This window comes from Lithobates pipiens, unplaced genomic scaffold (genome assembly GCF_037356315.1).
Source record: "Lithobates pipiens isolate NorthernLeopardFrog02 unplaced genomic scaffold, aLitPip1_a1.2 Scaffold_18, whole genome shotgun sequence".
NCBI classification, from domain to species: Eukaryota; Metazoa; Chordata; class Amphibia; order Anura; family Ranidae; genus Lithobates; species Lithobates pipiens.
Window position 1 is genome coordinate 651,708,951 of NW_027507758.1, and position 17,324 is coordinate 651,726,274.

The 17,324-nt window shown below is 44.8% G+C and overlaps 1 protein-coding gene across 3 annotated transcripts in view; it reads right to left on the reverse strand.

Annotated features, from left to right (window-relative positions):
- The window catches only part of LOC143989333 (leucine-rich repeat and fibronectin type-III domain-containing protein 2-like), a 737,371-nt gene extending 732,180 nt beyond the window's left edge, over positions 1–5,191 (reverse strand). For all 3 annotated transcript variants that reach the window (XM_077489421.1, XM_077489420.1, XM_077489422.1), the window contains exon 1: positions 5,075–5,191. The gene's annotated coding sequence lies outside the window, so the exon portion shown is untranslated. The remainder of the gene's footprint in view (positions 1–5,074) is intronic.
- Positions 5,192–17,324: the final 12,133 nt, after the last annotated feature.

Consider the following 17,324-nt stretch of genomic DNA (forward strand, 5'->3'; position numbering starts at 1 on the left):
GTTAAACTGTCTTCATCTGCAGAGGGAAGTTCCTCCCTTTGATCTGTAGAAGAAGAAACAGAAAGATACAAAAAGAAACAATTGGGGGTTATTTACTAAAGGCAAATCCACTTTGCACTACAAGTGCACTTGGAAGTGCAGTCACTGTAGATCTGAGGGTAAGATCTGAAATTAGGGGAAGCTCTGCTGATATTACCATCCAATCATGTGCAAGCAAAAATTCTGTTTTTTATTTTACTTGCATGTCCCCCTCAGATCTACAGCGACTGCACATCCAATTTGCCTTTAGTAAAAAAAAACCCCAGTGTTTCCGTCGGAAAAATCTTGGATGGTTTTTCCGATGGAATTCCGCTCAAGCTTGGCTTGCATACACACAGTCACACAAAAGTTCGCTGAACTTTTGACCTTCAAGAACGCGGTGATGATGTACAACACTGCGACAAGCCGACAAAATGAACTTCAATACTTCCTAGCATGCGTCAAATTGTTTCCGAGCATGCGTAGGAATTTTGCACGTCACAATTGGTACTGACGATCAAGAATTTCCGACCGAAACTTTTTCCGACCGAAAAATTGAGAACCTGCTCTCAATCTTTTGCTGGCGGGAATTCCGCCAGCAAAAGTCCGATGGAGCCTACACACGGTCGCATTTTCCGACCAAAATCTCTCATCGCTCTTTTGCTGGCCAAATGTCCGATCGTGTGTACGTGGCATTATGCCGCGTTACGCACACGATCGGAATTCTCGTCGGAAAAAAGCTATGATGATTTTTCCGATGGAATTCCGCTCAAACTTGCCTTGCATACACACGGGTCACGCAAAAGTTCGCTGAACTTTCGACCGTCAAGAACGCGGTGTGACGTACAACACGACGACGAGCCGACAAAATGAAGTTCAATACTTCCGAGCGTGCGTCAAATTGTTTCCGAGCATGCGTAGGAATTTTGCGCCTCGGCATCGCTACAGACGATCGGAAATTTCCTATCGAAACATTTTCCGTCTGTAAAAGTTGAGAACCTGCTCTCAATCTTTTTGCTGGCGGAAATTTGGCCAGCAAAAGTCCGATGGAGCGTATACACACACGGTCGCAATTTTCCGAACCAAAAGCTCTCATCGGTCTATTGCTGGCCGAATTTCCAATCGTGTGTTTCAGAGTTGTCATCAGAGTTTCAGTGGCTGAGCAATGTTGTTAATAAACATTGCCCGGTTGCTTTTTTTTTTTTTTTCGACAGCTCCGGTTGCCAGGACATCTTTAACACTTCAGCTGTCACACAAGGGAGCCTCACCGAGAGCTGAATCGGTTGTCATCGGTTGTCAAGGATTTGCGGCGACCCTGCCGGCTTTGTTTTTTTCAGTCAGTGGGGGAATCCCGCTGACAGCTGAAAGAACAGAGCCGGAAAGTACCGGTTTCAGGTATCGGCGCATTTGCACGACCCTTGCTAAATGCTTAGTATCGGCACCGATACCGGTATCGGAGCAACCCTAGAGGACCGTTAGAGCAGCTCTTGATGTTTTCTATATTCCTGTGGTCATTATTTATATTTAACCACTTGGTTCCCACACTACGTCTATTGACGTCATGGGCTTTCCGTGGTTATATCTAAATGATGCCTGAGGCCACAGACATCATTCAGATATTGCCGTTTTCAGGCGGCGATTCCCTGCACCATAAGAACGATCATAGCGGCTGTTCCGCCGCTTGATCGTTCTTACGGGCGGCGGGAGGGGACGCCCCTCCCCCTCCCGCCGCCCTCCGGTGCTTCTACCGACTCACCGTTTCCATCGGGGGAGACGGTCACAGGATCCACCGGCCCCAGCAAGTAACCATAGAGATTTCCGGCGGACTAGATTGTCCCCGGAGTCTCTATGATCGTTCGGAGGCCGGGCGCGATGTTATGACGTCACGCCCGGCCTCGGTATTCAAATGAACGGCGCCGATCTGGCTAGGAAGCCAGGATCGTTTTTTTTTTGTTTTTTTTTTAATTCTTCCCAGCCTAGAGGTGAGATGTGGGGTCTTATTGACCCCCCCATATCTCACTGTAAATATGTCCGATCGTGCCATATTCCTATTACAAGGGATGTTTACATTCCTTGTAATAGGAATAAAAGTCATCAATTTTTTTTTTTTTTTTTTAAGTGTAAAACTAAAAAACTAAAAATAAAATTAACAATAAAAAAAAATAAAAAATTAAAGCGCCCCTGCGCCCGTGAGCTCACACACAGAAGCGAACGCATACGTAAGTCCCGCCCACATATGAAAACGGTGTTCAAACCACACATGTGAGGTATCGCCGCGAACGCTAGAGCGAGAGCAATAATTCTAGCCCTAGACCTCCTCTGTAACCCAAAATATGTAACCAGTAAAAAAAATTTAAAGCGTCGCCTACAGGGATTTTTAAATACCAAAGTTTGGCGCCATTCCACAAGCGCGTGCAATTTTTGAAGCGTGACATGTTGGGTATCTATTTACTCGGCGTATCCTCCTCTTTCACATTATGCAAAAAAATTGGGCTAACTTTACATTTTTTTTTTTTTTTTTTTTTTTTAAGCATGAAACTGTTTTTTTTCTGAAAAAAAAACGTGTTCGAAAAATTGCTGCGCAAATACCGTGCGAGATAAAAAGTTGCAACGACCGCCATTGTATTCTCTAGGGTCTTTGCTAAAAAAAAAAAAAACATATATAATGTTTGGGGGTTTCTATGTAATTTTCTAGCAAAAAAAATTAGGAATTTTACATGTAGGAGAGAAATGTCAGAATTGGCCTGGATGCGAAGTGGTTAAAGCACCTACCTGCTATATTGTGGTTATTACCAATATAGGTTGTCAATTTTTTTTTTGGGGGGGGGGACTTATTATTTGATCAGATTCCAAATTTTTGGTATTTTTTTTTTTTCGTTTATATAATAATAAAAATAAAAATAAATAAAAAACCCCCAGTGGTGATCAAATACCACCAAAAGAAAGATCTCTTTGCGTGAAAAAAAAAAAAAAAATTATACAAATTTTGTTTAGGGAAAAGCGTCGTATGACCGCGCCATTGCCAGTTAAAGTAGCGCAGTGCTGAATAGCAAAAAAAAAAATGGGCTGGTCGTGAAGGGAGTGAAACCTTCTGGAGCTCAAGAGGTTAAATATTTAGTATTTTATTGTGTTTTGTAGATCTTTTTTGTGTATCACTTTTATATATTTTGTGTCATTTTTTCTTAATTACGTCGATCGTCTCGTATATATATATATGGAGAGCGGACACCAGAAAACAATGGAATTATTCCGTTGTTTTGTGACCGCTGATTGAAGACTTTTGACGGAAAACAAAGCGGGATCATTAATCATTAGCGGAGAAATGAAATCACGTCGCCCTCTTTCTGCTTGAGCTGATCTTATCTTGTAATTGTCATCATTATAATCATTGTTATTATTTATGCCACATCATCATTCTCTAAAAGCGCCAGGCAGCCAAGACGGGAGCCTAAAGCAATTTACGCATTATTTACAGGCTATTCATAGCGTTGTAAGGAAAAATAACGCCGAGCAAATTTGGTGCGCCGACCGAGAACATTGAGGAACGGAAATAGCTCCACGGAAAGGGCCGCCCCTTCCAACGCCGTGGAATGGAGATCATTGCCGCACAATGAGTGACCGGCCGTTGACTTTGCCGGGAGACACCAAGGCTATTTATCCTTCGGGACCCTCGGGAGAGAGGGAGGCGGGGGGAGCAGAGAAAGGTCCATCGTTCTTTTCACATTTCTAACAGGTACTTAAAGAATATGTAAACCGGCGGTCTTCCTGTAGGCCCAATGGGGCACTTTGCTTTTAACCGGCCTTTTGGGGCACCATTTCTTTTTAAATGAGGCAATATTCTTCACACTGACACCAACTATGAGGCTCTATTCTTCACACTGACGCCAACGATGGGGCACTATTCTTCACACTAACACCAATGATGGGGCACTAATTCCTCCCATTAAAACCAATGATGGCGTGTTATTCCTCCCACTGACACCAACAATGGGGACGTATTCCTCCCATCGACACCAGTGATTGTGTACTATTTCTCCCACTGACACCAATAATAGGGAATTATTCCTCCCATTGAAACCAATGACGGAGTGCTATTCCTCCCGTTAAAACCAACGGTGGGGTGTTATTCCTCCCACTGACACCAACAATGGGGAACTATTCCTCCCATTGACACCAATAATATTCTTTTGGTTGACACCAACAATGATGGGGCACTGTTTCTCCAACTGACACCAATGATGGGGCACAATTCCACCCACTGACACCAATAATGTTCTATTAACATCAATGATGGGGCACTATTCCTCCCACTGACACCAATAATGTTCTATTAACATCAATGATGGGGCACTATTCCCCCCTTATTAACAATGATGTGGCATTATTCTTCCCACTGACACCAACAATGGAGCTCTATTCCTTTAACTGACAACGATAATGGGGCACTATTCCTCCTGTTGTTACCAATAAGGGGGGCACCAGTCTTTCCACTGACAATGATAGCTCAACTGGCATCAACCATGGCACACTATTCTGTCAACTGGCATAAACAATAGGACACCATTCCTTCCATTGCCACCAATGATGGGGCGCTATTCCTTCCATTGACACCAATGATGGGGCGCTATTCCTCCCATTTCCACCAATGATAGGGCGCTATTCCTTCCATTGCCACCAATGATGGGACACTATTCCTTCCATTGCCACCAATGATGGGGCGCTATTCATCCCATTGACACCAATGATTGGGCACTATTCCTCCCATTGACACAAATGAGGAGGTGCTAGTCCTTTCCGCTGACACCAACAATGGGGCACTATTTCTCCTCTCCCTCACCATAGTTGCTGGGTCATTTTTTACTCCCAACAATCACCAACCCTTTGCCCATTTATTTGCTCCCACTGGTCGTAGCCCCACCCCCCCCCCCCCCCCTCAGGTCTGAAGGACAGTGTGTGGCCCTTTGTGTAGTAAGTCTTAGGAGGACCCCCGGATGCAGACACAGTTATCTTTCATACAGGCTTTATCATGTTAATATCATTTGAAAAGTGACCATACCTGGTGATCCCGCCCAGAACATCCTGGTATAGGGTGCCAACGCTGTGCCCGGCTCTCGGTTGTACTCTTGCACTTCCGATAGGGATGAGCGGGAAGAATTCAGTAAAAATTTCCTAAAAAAAGCAACAACAAAAAAAAACGTTATCTTTATTTAGAGAATGTTCCAGAACGTATTTAGGAAAGTTACATTTATTTGCATTTAATGGTTTTGTATTTGGGGTTTTATTGTTATTTGAGTAATTGGAGTATTTATTTGTGTACTTTACATTTTATTATTTTACTTCTTTCCCATTTTTATTTTATTTTATGTGAAAATAATTTAAAATAACGAGGCTGATTTGGTACGAGGGCAAGTCCAGGATAGAGGGACTTCGTTTTTTTCTGGGTGCCATTGTCTTTAAAGTGGTTGTAAACCCTTCTGTATACCCAGTGAAGTGACCGGCCTCAGGTGATACACAGAGATAAAAAAAAAAAAAAATAAAACACTTCTACATAAGTTGTACCTGTTTAATTTACAGTCTTCTCTGCTCTACAGTGCTGCATTTTATCAGCTTGTCTGAGCTGTCAGAAAAAAAAAGTGGGTGGAGGGCTGAAGTTACATTCTGCAGAGCTCAGTGAGGAGAGCTCTGAGAACTGATTGGAGGGACAAGACACCACCCCCTCACCCCCTGCACTCAGGAACAGAGCTGAGGCTGTCAATCGCATGATGCGTGCTGGAGCTCCCTCCCCTGTCACCTGTAATCTCTTGGTGTCAAGAAAACTTGCCCAAAGTGATTTATGCAGAGATCAGAGGAAGGAGGCAGCAGACAGAAATGGCACTTAGTCCTCTGGATTGAGACAAGAATAGAGAGATATGCTTTGTTCAGATTTCATGTCTGAGGTTTACAATCACTTTAAGACCCCGTTCACACTTGAGTGTATCGTATCGCGCAATTTTGCCCACGACTTCAGAATGAGGGCAAAACGCAAGACGCACTTGCAGTGTCATTATTTCTTAATGGCACCCCAAACGTGGTGCGATTTTGCCGCAATTGTCGAGCATCAAAACATGTGAAAATCACGGCAAAACCTGCAACGCCAAATGCACCAGGCTCTGTGCCAAAATTTGGTATATGAGCTTCTTTGGCACTTTTTTGGAATAGAGGTTTATAAAGACATGGATGAGTGAGTTCGGGGTGGGGGGACGTCACTGGCCTCCAAAATGTCTTGGTATGCTGACAAGCCCAACCCTTGAAAAACAACTCCCACACTGTAATCCCCCCTCTACTAAATGGTTTGGACCAGTGCATAAAGCAAGGTCCATAAAGACATGAATGAGCGAGTTCGGGGTGGGGGAACGTCAATGGCCTCCAAAATGTCTTGATTTGCTGATGCCTTAAGAATTCCCTTCACTGGAACTAAGGGGCCAAACCCAACCCCTGAAAAACCACCCCACACTGTAATCCCCCCTCCACCAAATGGTTTGGACCAGTGCACAAAGCAATGTTCTTAAAGACATGAATGAGCAAGTTTTGGGTAGAGGAACGTGACTGACCTCCAAAATGTCTTGGTATGCTGACGCCTTAAGAGTTCCTTTCACTTGAACTAAGGGGCCAAGCCCAACCCCTGAAAAAAAAAAAACCCACACCGTAATCCCCCCTCCACCAAATGGTTTGGACCAGTGCACAAAGCAAGGTCCATAAAGACACGGATGAGCGAGTTTGAGGTGGAGGAACGTGACTGGCCTCCAAAATGTCTTGGTATGCTGACGCCTTAAGAGTTCCCTTCACTGGAATTAAGGGGCCAAGCCCAACCTCTGAAAAAAAAACCCACACCATAATCCCCCCTCCACCAAATGGTTTGGCCAGTGCACAAAGCAAGGTCCATAAAGACATGGATGAGCGAGTTTTGGGTAGAGGAACGTGACGGACCTCCAAAATGTCTTGATATGCTGATGCCTTAAGAGTTCCCTTCACTGGAACTAAGGGGCCAAGCCCAACCCCTGAAAAACCACCCCCACACTGTAATCCCCCCTCCACCAAATGGTTTGGACCAGTGCACAAAGCAATGTTCTTAAAGACATGAATGAGCAAGTTTTGGGTAGAGGAACGTGACTGACCTCCAAAATGTCTTGATATGCTGATGCCTTAAGAGTTCCTTTCACTTGAACTAAGGGGCCAAGCCCAACCCCTGAAAAAAAAAAACCCACACCGTAATCCCCCCTCCACCAAATGGTTTGGACCAGTGCACAAAGCAAGGTCCATAAAGACATGGATGAGCGAGTTTGGGGTGGAGGAACGTCACTGGCCTCCAAAATGTCTTGATATGCTGACGCCTTAAGAGTTCCCTTCACTGGAATTAAGGGGCCAAACCCAACCCCTAAAAAAAAAAAAAAAAACCCACACCATAATCCCCCCTCCACCAAATGGTTTGGCCAGTGCACAAAGCAAAGTCCATAAAGACATGAATGAGCGAGTTTGGGGTGGAGGAATGTCACTGGCCTCCAAAATGTCTTGGTATGCTGACACCTTAAGAGTTCCCTTCAGTGGAACTAAGGGGCCAAACCCAACCCCTGAAAAAGAACCCCCCACACCGTAATCCCCCCTCTACCAAATGGTTTGGACCAGTGCACAAAGCAAGGTCCATTAAGACATGGATGAGCGAGTTTGGGGTGGAGGAACTTGACTGGCCTGCACAGAGTCTTGACCTTAAGCCGATAGAACACCTTTGGGATGAATTAGAGCGGAGTCTGAGAGCCAGGCCTACATCAGTGCCTGACCTCACAAATGCTCTTCTGGAAGAATGGTCAAACATTCCCATAGACACCCTCCTAAACCTTGTGGACGGCCTTCCCAGAAGAGTTGAAGCTGTTATAGCTGTAAAGAGCGGAGCCAACTCAATATTGAACCCTATGGCCAACTCAATATTGAACCCTATGGCCAACTCAATATTGAACCCTATGGCCAACTCAATATTGAACCCTATGGACGAAGACTAGGATGCTATTAAATTTCATGTGCGTGTAAAGGCAGGTGTCCCAATACTTTTGGTAATATTCTAGTGTACAAATAGGTGCACTTCCTCTACCCCAGGGGTACGGCACAACTGTTTTAAATTTGGACCTTCTCTCTATTTTTTTGTCAAATTCCCTTTTTTCCCAAATCTCTAAAGACATATTCCTGAGACCTCCCCATCTACATCTTTATTTCTTAAACCCTCTTGATCAGAAAAGTGACCCTTCGGGTCCATGGGTCTCGTCCTTTTGTTGTATTCATGAGACCCGGACGTCCGGGCTATTTTAGTCTGATGAGCAGATGTTGGTGTCAGCTTCAAGCGAAGGACACGGGGAAAAATGTGCCCTCTACCTTTCTGCTGACTATAATGACTTCAAATCCAGCAGAGAAGAGCTTTACCTGAGGGGGGGAAGTTCATCCGAAGACGTGGCGGGGCAGAAAATAGCCCTCGGGGCGCCATACATTACCGCCATTACATAAACGTGGCCTAAGCGTCATGTAAAATGCTAATGTCAGCTGTGCCCTATATATATATATATCCTTTAGAAGGCAGATGTGTGTTTCTAGGAATTACTGTTTGCATACCGTACAGAAATAGAGAGATTGAAATCAGCCATAGAGGCCTCGGGGGCTGATTTACTAAAGGAGAACAACCTACATTATCTTTGAATTCCCAATCATGTGCACAGGATGTAAAGCGGAGCTCCGGGCAAACAGCTAAATGCACCAATAAAATACATTTCTGGGGTTTGTTTTATGAGATCTTCAGCAGAAACACATTTTAGTTACTCCATTTAACTTAAAGCCATGCGGGGATGATATTGGTTTGGTATATTAAATGTGTATAGAGCTAGATCTGCCTTCCCTTTATTTTTGGAAAGGAGTTTCTGATGAATTTCGGAGATTTATATGTAGGGTGACCACCATTCTCACCCAGGGATCCTCCTGAGGATGTCCAGTGTTCCTTGAGATGTGGCTGCCTGACTTCCAAGTTTATGGTGCCGCCATAGTTCTGGGTCCAGCGCCACTTGGCAGAGCCAACTGCATGACACCAATGATCAATTCAGAGGTCTACAAGTCTCGTGTTCTGGCCACCAATGTAAGGAACATTCTTCTCACTGATCACCAATGTAAGGAGCATTCTTCTCACTGATCACCAATGTAAGGAACATTCTTCTCACTGATCACCAATGTAAGGAACATTCTTCCCACTGATCACCAATGTAAGGAACATTCTTCTCACTGATCACCAATGTAAGGATCATTCTTCTCACTGATCACCAATGTAAGGAGCATTCTTCCCACTGATCACCAATGTAAGGATCATTCTTCCCACTGATCACCAATGTAAGGAACATTCTTCCCACTGATCACCAATGTAAGGAACATTCTTCTCACTGATCATCAATGTAAGGAACATTCTTCCCACTGATCACCAATGTAAGGAACATTCTTCTCACTGATCACCAATGTAAGGAACATTCTTCCCACTGATCACCAATGTAAGGAACATTCTTCTCACTGATCACCAATGTAAGGAACATTCTTCCCACTGATCACCAATGTAAGGAACATTCTTCTCACTGATCACCAATGTAAGGGACATTCTTCTCACTGATCACCAATGTAAGGAACATTCTTCCCACTGATCACCAATGTAAGGAACATTCTTCTCACTGATCACCAATGTAAGGAACATTCTTCCCACTGATCACCAATGTAAGGAACATTCTTCCCACTGACCACCAATGTAAGGAACATTCTTCTCACTGATCACCAATGTAAGGAACATTCTTCCCACTGATCACCAATGTAAGGAACATTCTTCTCACTGATCACCAATGTAAGGAACATTCTTCCCACTGATCACCAATGTAAGGAACATTCTTCCCACTGATCACCAATGTAAGGAACATTCTTCTCACTGATCACCAATGTAAGGAACATTCTTCCCACTGATCACCAATGTAAGGAACATTCTTCCCACTGACCACCAATGTAAGGAACATTCTTCCCACTGATCACCAATGTAAGGAACATTCTTCTCACTGATCACCAATGTAAGGAACATTCTTCCCACTGATCACCAATGTAAGGAACATTCTTCACACTGATCACCAATGTAAGGAACATTCTTCTCACTGATCACCAATGTAAGGAACATTCTTCTCACTGATCTCCAATGTAAGGAACATTCTTCCCACTGATCACCAATGTAAGGAACATTCTTCCCACTGACCACCAATGTAAGGAACATTCTTCCCACTGATCACCAATGTAAGGAACATTCTTCCCACTGATCACCAATGTAAGGAACATTCTTCTCACTGATCACCAATGTAAGGGACATTCTTCTCACTGATCACCAATGTAAGGGACATTCTTCCCACTGATCACCAATGTAAGGAACATTCTTCTCACTGATCACCAATGTAAGGAACATTCTTCTCACTGATCACCAATGTAAGGAACATTCTTCCCACTGATCACCAATGTAAGGGACATTCTTCTCACTGATCACCAATGTAAGGAACATTCTTCTCACTGATCACCAATGTAAGGGGCATTCTTCTCACTGATCACCAATGTAAGGAACATTCTTCCCACTGATCACCAATGTAAGGAACATTCTTCCCACTGATCACCAATGTAAGGAACATTCTTCCCACTGATCACCAATGTAAGGGACATTCTTCTCACTGATCACCAATGTAAGGAACATTCTTCTCACTGATCACCAATGTAAGGAACATTCTTCCCACTGATCACCAATGTAAGGAACATTCTTCTCACTGATCACCAATGTAAGGAACATTCTTCCCACTGATCACCAATGTAAGGAACATTCTTCCCACCGATCACCAATGTAAGGAACATTCTTCTCACTGATGACCAATGTAAGGAACATTCTTCTCACTGATCACCAATGTAAGGAACATTCTTCCCACCGATCACCAATGTAAGGAACATTCTTCCCACCGATCACCAATGTAAGGAACATTCTTCCCACTGATCACCAATGTAAGGAACATTCTTCCCACCGATCACCAATGTAAGGAACATTCTTCCCACTGATCACCAATGTAAGGAACATTCTTCTCACTGATGACCAATGTAAGGAACATTCTTCCCACTGATCACCAATGTAAGGAACATTCTTCTCACCGATCACCAATGTCAGGAACATTCTTCCCACTGATCACCAATGTCAGGAACATTCTTCTCACTGATCACCAATGTAAGGAACATTCTTCCCACTGATCACCAATGTAAGGAACATTCTTCTCACTGATCACCAATGTAAGGAACATTCTTCTCACTGATCACCAATGTAAGGAACATTCTTCTCACTGATCACCAATGTAAGGAACATTCTTCTCACTGATCACCAATGTAAAGAACATTCTTCCCACTGATCACCAATGTAAGGAACATTCTTCTCACTGATCACCAATGTAAAGAACATTCTTCCCACTGATCACCAATGTAAGGGACATTCTTCTCACTGATCACCAATGTAAGGAACATTCTTCTCACTGATCACCAATGTAAAGAACATTCTTCCCACTGATCACCAATGTAAGGGACATTCTTCTCACTGATCACCAATGTAAGGAACATTCTTCACACTGATCACCAATGTAAGGAACATTCTTCTCACTGATCACCAATGTAAGGAACATTCTTCCCACTGATCACCAATGTAAGGGACATTCTTCTCACTGATCACCAATGTAAGGAACATTCTTCCCACTGATCACCAATGTAAGGAACATTCTTCTCACTGATCACCAATGTAAGGAACATTCTTCTCACTGATCACCAATGTAAGGAACATTCTTCTCACTGATCACCAATGTTAAGAACATTCTTCCCACTGATCACCAATGTAAGGAACATTCTTCTCACTGATCACCAATGTAAGGAACATTCTTCTCACTGATCACCAATGTAAGGAACATTCTTCCCACTGATCACCAATGTAAGGAACATTCTTCTCACTGATCACCAATGTAAGGAACATTCTTCCCACTGATCACCAATGTAAGGAACATTCTTCTTACTGATCACCAATGTAAGGAACATTCTTCTCACTGATCACCAATGTAAGGAACATTCTTCTCACTGATCACCAATGTAAGGAACATTCTTCCCACTGATCACCAATGTAAGGAACATTCTTCCCACTGATCACCAATGTAAGGAACATTATTCCCACTGATCACCAATGTAAGGAACATTCTTCTCACTGATCACCAATGTAAGGAACATTCTTCCCACTGATCACCAATGTAAGGAACATTCTTCTCACTGATCACCAATGTAAGGAACATTCTTCCCACTGATCACCAATGTAAGGAACATTCTTCTTACTGATCACCAATGTAAGGAACATTCTTCTCACTGATCACCAATGTAAGGAACATTCTTCCCACTGATCACCAATGTAAGGAACATTCTTCCCAATTTTTCTTTATTAAAAGTCTTGCAATCATTAAGCATAAAATCACAATATATAAATATACATAAATATGTACATATTTACATAAATTAAAATAAATATAGCAAAACTGCTCTCAAACCAAAAAAAAAAAAAATACTTTACAGCAATAACATAAATCCTATTACGACTCACACCATTACACCAGACATCAAACTTGTGAGGTTAAGAAACAATCCCGCACCTATTATGCATGCAGCCCTTCTTCAAAAAGAAGATACTAACCAACAAAAGCTAAGGGAGTGAAAGAACCAGAAAAAGAAAAGAGCTCCTCACCCAGAGATGGGCAGTTCACCAAAGGCAAGTCTGATATTCCTCCACGCCCTTATCCAGACTGCCCGAGGCTCCCTGCCCTTCTCAAGACCCTGAATTTTCCCAACCTCACCCAGAATATCGTGCACCACCACCTCAACAGAGAGGACTTTCTTCCGCAGGGTAATCTGGCACCGTGCATTCCATGTGAAGTAACGGACAACTATACTAACTAAAAACAGTGTATCCAAATCAAAATCCCAGTGAGTCGGGAATGCCCCATACACCCACTCCGCATAACTCATGCGATAGAAAAAGGGGATGCCTAGAGCCCTCCCCACCCTTTTATACACCTCTATGTTAAAGGGACACTGGAGCAAAAAGTGGTCCATAGACTCCACTTTACCAACACACTCCGCTCTAGGACAATCCCGATCATCCACAGGGCGATGCTTCAAGTTCCCTCTCACATAGAGCCTTCCATGGAAGGCGAGCCAGGCTTGATCCCTAAACTTCAAGGGGATTCTTTCTAAATTGATTAAACGCAACCCCTCCCTCATTACAGAGCCTGGGCAATCCCTTAAGGCCAGTGACACACTGAAAGCAGAGCCCAAAATCCTCTTCTCCAGAAGCTTCCTGGGGAGGGACTTGATATCCTCCACTGTCACCTGCCACTGCCGAAGTATTTTCAGACACGGGGCAACATAAGCCGGGAGCTTGCCATGTCGGACTCTCAGACTTTTCACTGGCCCGCCATCTTCCCAGCATCGCAGAAAAGGCCTAAAACAAGATTGAAAAATACCCACCCATCCCGGCGGGTTCTCTGCTAGCATGTTACCAAGATTGTACTTTAAAAACAGCAGAGAAAAGAAAACTATTGGGTTGACCATTCCTAGGCCACCCTCCCGCCTAGACAGGTAAGTTACATTGCGTTTGATCAGGTTCAGCCTACTTCCCCATAACAGTTGGAAAAAGCAGCTGTACACCCTTGCATAGAGAGATACTGGCAAGATACAGACGAAGCTGACATATAAAAAAATTGGGACCAGGTACGTTTTGATCAAGTCAACCCTCTCCCTCAATGAAAGCTTCCATTTCTTCCAGCTTGCTACTTTGGCATTGGCACACACCAACCTGCTTTCCCAATTTCGATGACCATAGTCACCAGGACCAAATTTGATGCCCAACACTTTAATTTCCTGCTGGGGCTCTGGGAAGGCATCCGGAAGTTCGAAGCTTTCACCTTCATCACCCATCCAGAAAACTTCACTCTTTTCATGGTTGACTTTAGAACCAGAAGCCTCCGTGTACTGCTCTATCATAGAGACCACCTCCTGCGCCTCCTCCGTTCCAGAGACAATAACAGACACATCATCGGCATAGGCCACGACCTTCAAAGGTGGCACACCAGCAATGCCCAAAGGCACCCCGCACAAAGATCCACTCTCTAGCCTTCTTATGAAGGGGTCGATTGCGAATACATATAACAGGGGGCTCAGAGGACATCCCTGGCGCACACCAGAGCCAACCTCAAAAGGCCGTCCAACCCAACCATTAACCAGTGGGAAGCTCTCAGCCCCTTTATATAATGTCTTCAGCCAATCTATAAACCTCCCCTGCAGGCCGTATCTACCAAGTAGCAAATACAGGTACTCGTGATTGACTCTATCAAAAGCCTTCGCCTGATCCAATGCCAGCAAGTACTTTCTCCATCCAGCAGCCCTGCATCGTTCCAAAGCCTCCCGGACAGCTAAAACCGCTGAAAAGGTACTTCTACCTTGGACCGTGCAGTGCTGATGACTGGACAACAAATCGCCTGCCACTGACGACAAGCGCCAAAAAAGAATCTTCGCCAAGATCTTTCTATCAACATTGAGAAGACTGATGGGGCGCCAGTTCTCAATCATTGAGGGGTCTTTACCTTTTGACAGAAGAATCACAGCTGATTGCCTCATGGAGGGAGGGAGCGAACCCTCTTCTAGACAGCTGTTATAAACCTCCGCTAAAAAGGGAGCCAGAATGGACTTAAAACACTTGTAGAATTCAGCTGTCAACCCATCTGGCCCAGGCGATTTTTTGGTAGCCAGCTTCTCTATAGCATGAACTACCTCATCCACTGAAATTGGTTCTGTCAAATCCATCAAAGGCAATGTACCATTTCCCAATCCTGGAGTAGAATCCAGAAAGCTTTCCATCTTGTCCCGACAAAGGTCCTTTCTTCCCAGAAGGTCTGCATAATATGATCTGAAGATCTCCAGGATCCCTGATCTGGACTTCACCAGGGAACCCGTACTATCCCTCAGGCCTATGACCGTCTTAACTGCTATGCCTTGCTTACAGTTCTGGTAAGGATCAGGCGAGTGATATTTTCCATAATCCCTCTCCAGAACCAAGGAGGCATGCCGGTCGTATTGACACTTTCTAAGAAGAAACTTCACCTCAGAGATCTCCCCTGGATCTCCTCTATATGAGACAAGACGATCAAGCTTCCTCCGCAAATGCTGGTAGGCAATGTACATACCAAGCTGCTTCTTCTTACTTATGGCCTTGAAAAGTCCAATCGCCCTTTGTTTCACAAGTTCCCACCACTCTGACTTAGTGCTGCAAAGGTCCAGAATAGAAACCTGTGCCTGAAAAAAATCCTCAAAGGATTGTCTTACCTCTACGTCTTCCAGGAGAGCCGAATTCAGTTTCCAGGTACCCCTTCCCCTGGGTGGAGTGTCCGAGGCATTCAGAGTCACAGAGAGCATACAGTGGTCAGAGAACTCCACCGCCCTCAACTCAGGAGCCGAGAAAGCAGAGTTCTCCTTTAAAAAAAACCTATCTATCCTACTCTGACTATTCCCTCTCTGAAATGTGAATCCCGTGCTGCCAGGGCAGTGCTTAATATGCACATCTACCAGGCCTGCTTGTCTCACCATATCTCTAAGAAAAACGCTATCGTACGCCAGCCTGTCTATGGAGCCTCTCCTGTCTTCAGGCCTAATTATGGTGTTAAAATCACCTCCAAAGACAACCTGCTGGGACGTAAAAAGGAAGGGCTTGATCTCTGTGAGGAGGCATTTCCTGCCCCATCTTGACTGCGGTCCATAGATATTAATCAGACGTAGGTCCTGCCCCCTAACAGAGACGTCCAAGACCATGCATCTCCCAATCTCTACCTCAATTACCCGCCGGCACGTTACCATATCGGTTTTAAAAAGGACCGCAACTCCGCTGCAGGGCTCTGCCGCAAGAGACCAAAAGGAGGGACCGCATCTCCACTCCCTTTTTGCTAGATGGACATCGGCCAAAGTATTGAGCCAGGTCTCTTGCAAAAATAAAATCTCGGCATCAAACTCGCTGAGCAAAAATAAGGCAATATCACGAGCTCTTGCAGATTTCATGCTGGCGATATTAATGGTCGCCACCTTTATCGGAGTGGGAACTGCCATCAGGGTGATTGGGGTAGTCGTTTCTTAACCTTTGCCACACTCTCATCACCAGAAACAGCTCTCTTCAAACTATGTGACTCCCCCTCATCCATGGATGATAAAGAAAAAGATAAATCAGACATCCCATCACCTGACAAAACTGAAAAAGGGTTACCAGGAGGAACCCCTCCTGGGTCCGACTCTGAGGAAGAAATGACCACCTTATTTGTCTTCCTCTTCTTCTTTTTCTTCCTCCTAAACGTCTCCCACCCCTCATCATCTGAATCCCCCTCAACAGAGGGTGAGACATGGGATATGGACACCCTTCCATCAGCCCCACCCCCATCCAGCACCCCCACATTCCCCTGACCACGTTTGCGCTGCCGAGGGACGGGGACTGGAGGCTGAGAAGGAAGATCCGCTAAACCTGCCCCCCCAGCAGCTTCCGCTAGTCTGGAGGACCTACGTACAGCAGGAATAGGGACCACCACATGGGGGACAGACTTAGGGACCACATCACTAGAGGGGACAGAATCTGAAGCAACAGATGGAACTGACACAGGAGGGACAGACTCAGGGACCACATTACCAGGGGAAACAGAACCTGAAACAGATGGAACTGACACAGGAGGGACAGACTCAGGGACCACATTACCAGGGGAAACAGAACCTGAAACAGATGGAACTGACACAGGAGGGACAGACTCAGGGACAACATTACCAGGGGGAACAGAACCTGAAACAGATGGAACTGACACAGGAGGGACAGACTCAGGGACCACATTACCAGGGGAAACAGAACCTGAAACAGATGGAACAGACACAGGAGGGACAACAACAGTTCCAGCGGCCTCATCCTCCTTATCCAGCCTCTGCAGCTCAGCCTCCAATCCTGGCAGGTTATGTAAAGCCTCTGGACACTTACTGTAAGGATGGCCAAGCTGTTGGCACAGATTGCACCGAATTTGGGTACAATCCTTTGCCAAATGGTCCAGACCCTGGCATAGCGAACACTTTTTACGCGTGCAGGTAGAGGCAAAATGGCCCTTTTCACCACATTTATTGCAGACTTTGGGCTGTCCCTGGTAAAA